At 48.2% G+C, this 9,022-nt stretch overlaps 1 protein-coding gene across 1 annotated transcript in view; it reads right to left on the reverse strand.

Annotated features, from left to right (window-relative positions):
- PLAC9 (placenta associated 9) overlaps positions 1–9,022 on the reverse strand; it is a 325,463-nt gene that overhangs the window by 12,609 nt on the left and 303,832 nt on the right. The window lies entirely within an intron of this gene.

A 9,022-nucleotide genomic window follows, 5' to 3' on the forward strand; every position in this document is an offset into this window, starting at 1 on the left:
ACAGGTACCTTTCCCTGTCCCTGTCACAGCTCTGGGGACTTTTAGTTGGTTCCATGGGAGAATCTGGTAGTCCCTGAGGAGGGCTGCGCAGCAGCTGATGCTGTGTGCACACACTGCCACCTAGAGGCAGTCTGAGGAAACTCCAAGTTTATTGAACCACGTGTGTGTGCGCGCAGGCGGGTGTGTGTCTGTGTGTTCGGGGAGGAAGGGAGGGCTTTTCAGTCCTTGTCTGGCACTGCTGATTCTCTCTTTCCTGGAGCCCTTGGCTCTCTTCCACAACCACGTGTCCTGCCCCCAGCTCCTTCTCAGTATCTGCAGATCCTGCTCCCCATTCCCAGCAAATGCTACTTTTCCCAGATGCTGGGAACATCTAACACCTCTTTCTTCCCCCTCTCATCTCCACAGGCTCTCTGCCCTCGGTGCCACTCTGGTGTCTTTAGAATCCTCTGTGCACTGGCCCCACCCATCTTTATGGCCAGATCCCTCTCCTGAGCTCCAGTTCCCCCTCCCTCACACTAGAAAGAAAATCGGATCCCATCAGTCCTCCTCCTGCAAACCTTAGAGGTTCATTTAATGAACACCAGCTCCTTCCCATGTTCTACAGGGATTAACCAGGTCTGGCCTCTGAGTGGGCTGCTCCAACCATATTCTGACCACAAGCCTGCCTCACACACAGTGACCTAGCCTGTCACCTCTGGTTTGTGACCACCTAGACCACACTTCAGGACCCACTGTGTTAGATTAGATCATTCACTTGGAATTGCCCCTGGCAGAAGGAAGCTGCCCCGCCCAGGGCTCTGCCCCACCCCCATCCCTGGTGCAGCGTGCAGCCTGTGTCCACTAAATGAGTGATGGGTGGGAGTTACAAAGCCCCCTTGTCTCATTTCGGGGCAACTGCTGGGTGATCCCAACTCAGAGCTCCTGTGGGATCAGTTGAGACCTCACAGCTCAATGTCGCCCTCCACTCAGTCCTGCTCCCCTCACTTCTTGCATACACATTTCTGGACCAGCTTCCATTTCCTGTGCACTTGGCATATGCCATCGCTTTGGCTCAGAACAGCTTTTGAGTTCTTCTTTTCCTTTGCCTGTCTGAGCGCAGGAAGTAGAAGCCACCCAGCACAACCTCGCAGCTGGGCCCTTAGGAGAACTGGCCAGCAGAGGTCAGGATCTAGTACTGCCTCCACGTCACCCACTCTCCATTCTCACTGAGACATTGGTATCTCATTTATCTCCATTGTGCCAGCAACTTCTGGCCAGCTTCCCCTCACAGCTCCTCCCTGCCTTCTGCTGGTCAGCTGTCACTATCTGCGCCCCTTCTGGGGAAAAACTCTGTACAGGTTTTACAGGTCCCTGGCTAGTTCACAGAGGCCTGAGTTAGGATCCAGGGTCCACCCCTGGTCCAGTCGATGTGCGCAGGATCAGGGTTTGTGGTGCAGACCATGGAGAGTCTGGGTGCCTCCAATGGAAGGTGTGGCATGGCCAAATCTGAGGTCCCCAGGATGGCACAGCAACATCTGGGCACATAATGTCTTGCCACCTGCTGCTAAGGCTACTGACTGCAAATAATAAGCAAATTTAGAGCCACATATTAGCATTTGTAACTGGTTTTAGTATGCATATACAGATCCAGTTTTGTAACGATTATGTTATTATTTGTCAATTTTTAAAGGCGTTTGAAACATTTATGGACTGAGTCATTACAGTTGGGAAGAGTGTAACTGATTACATTTAATGTTTAAATGTTCAAGAAAAATCTACTTTCTAAAAATTATCGTCAACGGAAGAATGACGAGGTTCATAAATTTGGCTCTCTTGAGTCATGAAGGCTGGGGAAAGATGAGAGTCTGATAAGGGAAGCCCAGAGCTCTGCATTGCAGAGACTTTAGACTTCCTGCTTCAAGCAGCACCTGCTTTCCCAGGAGCTGGCTGTGCTTTGGCCCCCAGGATCCACACCCCAGCCCCTCCTGGCCAGAGGCATCTGCCCTCCTCCTGCCTCTGTGTATAAGCAGTTCTGGGGTGATAGCCTAGCAGCAGAACTGGCCTTCTCTCCCCCTGAGGAAGCCTAGCACAGTCATGAAGGGCACAAGGGAGGGCCAGTACCAGCTGGGTCCACCGGCTCAGGAAGATTGGCACCCCCCAGGACTCTTAGCTGGATTTGTGTCCCTTTCCAGGCTCCTGCACATGCAGGTCCATGATACTTCCTGTGCTCCTTGAATTAAATGGATTTCTTACAGTTCTATATGGCCTGAGTTTCACAACACAAATAACCCTCTCTGAGGGGCTAAGGGTGAGGGCACAAAAACTTCTTGTCAGTGAACTAGCTAGGGAGGTTTACCAAGCACGCCGTACGGTGCATTTTTATCACTCTGTTAAAAGTGTGTGATTGGCCGGGTACGGTGGCTCAAGCCTGTAATCCCAGCACTTTGGGAGGCCGAGACGGGCGGATCACAAGGTCAGGAGATCGAGACCATCCTGGCTAACACGGTGAAACCCCGTCTCTACTAAAAAATACAAAAAACTAGCCGGGCGAGGTGGCAGGAGCCTGTAGTCCCAGCTACTCAGGAGGCTGAGGCAGGAGAATGGCGTAAACCCGGGAGGCGGAGCTTGCAGTGAGCTGAGATCCGGCCACTACACTCCAGCCTGGATGACAGAGCGAGACTCCGTCTCAAAAAAAAAAAAAAAGTGTGTGATTAGTTAATATATTCATATGGAACAGATTATAAAAGTTCAAAAGGGTATTAAAAGGGACATTCTCCTTTATGTCCCCAATCACCAGTATCCTGTTCCTAGAGCAAATACTATTACAAGTTTTCATGTATTTTCTCATAAATATATTATGGCAGACACTGCTGGTTTTTGTGTTTTTTTCCCCAAATCCATTCTTTCTTTTTCGTCATCATCTTTTGTTTTGTTTTGTTTTTTGAGGACTCTTGCTTTGTCACCCAGACTGGAGCACAGTGGCACAATCTTAGTTGACTGCAGCTTCCACCACCTGAGTTAAAGTGATTATCCTGCCTCAGCCTCCCAAGTAGCTGGGATTACAGGTATGCGCCACCACACTTGGCTAATTTTTGTATTTTTAGTAGAGACAGTGTTTCGCCATGTTGGCCAGCTAGTCTTGAATTCTTGACCTCAGGTGATCTGCCCCTTGGCCTCCCAAAGTGCTGGGATTACAGGTGTGAGCCCCCTCGCCCAGCCTGAAGGGTATTCTTTTATAGCGGGGACAGGAACAGGGACAGGAATGAGCCCAGGCTGCTCTGGCCAGTGTTCCTCCTGACCTCAGGCTATTGCATTCCCAGCACATTCTATAATTATTCTTTTTTTTTTTTTTGAGACGGAGTCTCGCTCTGTCGCCCAGGCTGGAGTGCAGTGGCCGAATCTCAGCTCACTGCAAGCTCCGCCTCCCGGGTTTACGCCATTCTCCGGCCTCAGCCTCCCAAGCGACTGGGACTACAGGCACCCGCCACCTTGCCCGGCTGGTTTTTTGTATTTTTTTTAGTAGAGACGGGGTTTCACCATGTTAGCCAGGATGGTCTCGATCTCCTGACCTTGTGATCCGCCCATCTCGGCCTCCCAAAGTGCTGGGACTACAGGCTTGAGCCACCGCGCCCGGCCTCTATAATTATTCTTGAGAACTACAGTGAGAAAGCTGGGAGAACTGGGTCAGTCCAAGGCCACCTGGAGAACTGCCCTGTAGTCCATCCAAAACCCAGATATCCCTCTTAGCAAAGCTGGTCAATTTCATATCCCACCAACCTCCCTGGATTTGGAGTCTGAGGTTTATCTCATTAGTTCGATGTCAACACCTTAACTGACACAATCTCAGTGCAACATCATTGAGCCATAGCCAGAATCCATTTCATGAGGCCCAGGAGGACCCCCACCACTGCAGAATAACCAGGGCTGCCTATAGCATGACCTAGCCTTGGACCCAGTTAAGACCCAGCGATCCAGTTAAGAAGTTGCTAAGGAAGTCAAAGAAGGATCCTTCAGGTGGCCCCACTGTCTGCAGCCAGTGGGCCTGCTCCTAAATTTCTTCTGCTTGTGTGGGTCTGCTCCTAAATTTCTTCTACTTGTGTTTCTTTTCTTTTTTTTTTTTCTTTTTTTTTTTGAGATGGAGTTTCACTCTTGTCACCCAGGCTGGAGTGCAATAGCACGATCTTGGCTCACTGCTCACTGTAACCTCCACCTCCCGGGGTTCAAGCAATTCTCCTGCCTCAACCTCCTGAATAGCTGGGACTACAGGCGCCTGCCACCATGCCTGGCTAATTTTTGTATTTCTAGTAGAGATGGGGTTTCACTCTACGTTGGCCAGGTTGGTCTCAACCTCCTGACCTAAGGGTGATCCACCCACCTCGGCCTCCCAAAGTGCTAGGATTACAGGTGTGAGCCAATGCTGAAGGGGGCCAGCCCCTCCACACCTGCGAGTGTTTCTCGTCAGGTGGGACGAGAGACTGAGAAAAGAAATAAGACACAAAGTATAGAGAAAGAACAGTGGGCCCAGGGGACCGGCGCTGAGCATCCAGAGGACCCGCACCGGCACTGGTCTTTGAGTTCCCTCAGTATTTATTGATCACTATCTCTACCATCTTGGAGAGGGGGATGTGGCAGGACTAGAGGGTAATGGTGGGGAGAGCGTCAGCATGCTCTTTCTTTTCCCCACACACCGCACCCGGCCTACTTGTGTTTCTATGAAACCTGATGTGCTTATCCAGGTAGGGCAGGAGGTGTTAACAATTGCACACACTCCTCCCAAAGAAAGTCTAGAGCAATATTGGTATGTAAAACAATCTTCCCAAGGGAAATGAGGGATGTCTGCAGGGCTGCCAGGACAGTGGCAGTGAAGGAGGCAGTATCTGCCATGGCCAGGGACAGATTTCTTATCATTCTTTTATGAGCACTGACTCCTTGGTAGGTACCAAAGAGCTCATAAAGAACATAAACCCAGAGTCAGTTGCACCTCCTGGCAGGCTCCCTAGTCAGCCTGGTGTACAGCTTTAGGCTGCTGGCCCAATGGTGCATCTCATTCCCAGGGGTGATATCCAGTGGCACCCCCAGCCCATCCAATGTGCAGGATTTCACCATCCATTAGCATTCTACTCTCTGCTTTTATGGGTGTTTGTTTGTTTGTTTGTTTGAGATGGAGCCTCACTCTGTCGCCCAGGCTGGAGTGCAATGGTGCGGTCTTGGCTCACTGCAACTTCCACCTCCCAGGTTCAAGCAATTCTCCCACCTCAACCTCCCAAGTAGCTGGGATTATAGGCGCCCACCACCAAGCCTGGCTGATTTTTGCATTTTTCGTACAAAAATACAAAAGAGATGGGGTTTCACCATGTTGGCCAGGCTGGTCTCAAACTCCTGACCTCAGGTGATCCACCCGCCTCAGCCTCCCAAAGTGCTGGGATTACAGGCGTGGGCCACCACGCCTGGCCTACAGGTTCAATTTTTGAAAAAAAAAAAAGAAAAGAAAAGAAACATTCCACAAATAAGTGAAGTAAGCCAGGCACAGAAAGACAGATACTGCACGATCTCAACATATGGCCTCCAGGTTCATCCATGTTGTCACAAATGACAGAATTTCCTTATTTTATTATTTTTTAAAGATGGGGTGTGGCTATGTTGCCCAAGTTAGTCTCAAACTCTTGGGCTCCAGCAATCCTCCCATCTCAGCCTCCTGGGTAGTTGGAACTACATGTGCTGAGTACTCCATTGTGTACATATACCACATTTTCTTTATCCGTTCATCCACTGATGTATACTTACCTTGATTCCACATCTTGGCTATTGTGAATAATGAGCTGCAAAGAACGTGAGCATGCAGGTATCTCTTCAACATGCTGGTTTCATTTCCTTTGGATAAATACCCAGTAGTGGGATTGCTGGATCATGTAAGAACTCTATATTAAAGAACTCTATACTACTTTCCATAGTGGCTATACTAATTTACATTCCTGCCAACAGTGCGTAAGGGTTCCCTTTTCTCCACATCCTTTCCAATATTTGTTTCTTTTGTGTTTGTTTTTGTCTTGAGATAGAGTCTCGCTCTGTTGGCCAGGCTGGAGTGTAGTGGCACGATCCCGGCTCATTGCAACCTCCACCTCCCGGATTCAAGCGATTCTCCTACCTCAGCCTCCTGAGTAGCTGGGACTATAGGTGCGCACCACCACGCCCGGCTAATTTGTGTATTTTTAGTAGAGACAAGGTTTCCTCATGTTGGCCAGGCTGGTCTCGGACTCTTGGCCTCAAGTGATCCGCCTGCCTCGGCCTCCCAGAGTGATGGGATTACAGGCATGAGCCACCATGCCCAGCCCCAAGATCAAGATTTTTGACTGACTCAGACTGTGCTGGGAGAGCATTTAGTGTAGCAAGTGGGACCAGCACATCCTGTTATATGAAGAGTGCAATTAGAGGCATCTTCTGCTGGAACAAAGCTCTGCAAGGAGCTGCCCTGTGGACAGACTCAGAGAGGCATTTTCGGGGACTCAGGTATCTCCCATTGGCCACCCCTTAGCAACTCTCACTCTAATTATGGCTGGACCTGGGCCTTAATGAGTGCTTCTGCAATGAGAAACTTCTATCATCAACTCTTTGGTTACTTTCAAGTAACAAAGGCAGGAAAAATGTTTGTCTTTACCAGGTTTCAAAATGAGTTGCTTTCTTAGCATCATCCAGAGATTTTCTTTTTTTTAAAGGATCATTATGAACTCATTTATTTAAATACCTGATGTGTTTTAATTCATTGCCATTATTCTTACTGATGCTCAAAGAGTCCCATCTTTGACAAGTGAGAGTTGTCTCCTGAGTCTGTCCTTTATACAAGCCCTTAGTAGTGATTGAGAGCTTGCCTGGTATCTGGTACAACAAGATGTTACAGGCTCATCTTGTACATTTTCTGCCCCAACCCTGCAATCAGCCATTTCCCCAAGGAGTTCCCTTTAGCAGAAACTGATATTGGAAGACCATGTTCTGGGCTCAGCTGCCTCTTGAGAGACTTTGTTCATGTTTCCTGGCTGAACATCATGGAAATTAGGGCACGGGTGTCTCTTAACTAACTTCAGAACAGACACAGACCAAGACTTGGCATGAAAGGGGAAAATTCCTCTGCTTCTTAAAGATTTCACAATTGTTTGTCAATGTAAGGCAGTGGTCTTCCACCTTGCCTACATACTAGAATCCCCTAGGGAGCTCTAAAAAATACTGATGCCTGGATCCATCCCCAGAGATTCTGGTTTAACTGGACTAGGATCTGCACTAAGCAATGGCGTGTTTTTGTTTGTTTGTGTTTTGTTTTGTTTTAGTGTGAAGCTCGCAGATGGGGCTCAACCCTGACTGTAATTATTCTGTATTTGTCTTTACACTTTTACCATCTATATATGGAGCTTACACAATACTCTTTGCAAGCCTTACACATTTATGTAAATTGTATCCTAGTGAATGTACATTCTGAAGCTTGTTTCTTTCCTTAGCATTGTTTCAGTGCATCCAAGTTGATACTTATACCTCTAGTTTGTTCATTGTAACTTTTTTTTTTTTTTTTTTTTGAGACAGAGTCTAGCTCTGTCGCCCAGGCTAGAATGCAGTGGCGCAATCTGGGCTCACTGCAAGCTCCCCCTCCTGGGTTCATGCCACTTTCCTGCCTCAGCCTCCCGAGTAGTTGGGACTACAGGCGCCCACCACCATGCCTGGCTAATTTTTTGTATTTTTAGTAGAGACGGAGTTTCACTGTGTTAGCCAGGATGGTCTCGATCTCCTGAACTCGTGATCCGCCTGTCTTGGCCTCCCAAAGTGCTGGGATTACAGGCGTCAGCCACCGCGCCCGGTCCATTGTAACTATTATAGCATAGTAAAACCTTCCACTACCCCATCATTTTCTGCTGTAAAATGATCAAAAATTCATGAGCAGTTAGTTGTCCAGGAGAAAAATCGGGACGGTAACCTTGACTCCTCTTTTTCTTACATCCTATATCCAAATAGTTCAAGAATCCTCTTAGCTCCTCTTTCTGTCACATCCTACATCCAATAGTTCAAGAATCCTCTTAGCTCTGCCTTCAAATATACCCATCATGACACTTCTCACTATCTTCTGTGCTCCCACCTGGTTGCCACCACCGTTATCTCTTGCCTGGATCATTGCAACAGCCTCCCAAATGGGCTCCCTGTTGCCACCTTTGATTCTCTAAAATCTATTACCTCGAAGCAGCCAGAATAATACAAATCAGAACATGTCACTCTTCTAAAAACCCTCTAAACGAATTCCCATCACTCCCAGTAAAATTTAGAATTGTCTCCTATCCCCTATTGCTAACTAGTGTGTGGGCTGACCTTGACCATCATTATATAATACAGAAAGGTGACCAGGTACAGCTGGAAGAAGCATGTCCTTGAAAGGACCTCCCCACACCTCCCTAACCCAGGGTTCTAATCCACTATCATCCTCAATTGTAACTGTCTTCAAAACAAAATGACAAATACGTCCTCCTTTAAATGTAGAAAGGATGTGAAGGGTTAAATGAGAACAAGTCAACTTTCTTTCCCCTCCCCTCCCAAACATAAACTGACAAATACACACCTTCTTGCTTGCCCCATGGGGCACTGGCAACCCAGAATGGAGGGAGGGCAGCCAGCACTGGGGAGAAACTTCAGTCTGCCCTGACTGCATCCACCCTCTATTCTCACAACCCCTACAGCCTCTTCTCCATAGCTCACCTTCCTTGCCCTCCACTCCCCTACACTGCAATGGTATGCCTTGCTCTGGGAAAGAGAGAACAGGCATTGCTTTTGAGAAATCTGCATATTAGGGGAGAGGACATAGAACCAGGTAAAAAAAACAGACTAGACTCCTCCCTGTTCTCCCCTAGTCATGCTTCACTATCCAAATCTCTGCCTTGAAAGTTCCTCCAGCTGGGGATTCCCTATGCACCCATGTCCACACCATCTGTGACCCTTGCCACTGCCAGGGCCAATGAAAAACTCACCCTTCACCCGCTGAAGACTTGCTGAAAAAATCACTGACAAGAGACAA

Source organism: Macaca thibetana, chromosome 9 (genome assembly GCF_024542745.1).
Source record: "Macaca thibetana thibetana isolate TM-01 chromosome 9, ASM2454274v1, whole genome shotgun sequence".
NCBI lineage: Eukaryota > Metazoa > Chordata > Mammalia > Primates > Cercopithecidae > Macaca > Macaca thibetana.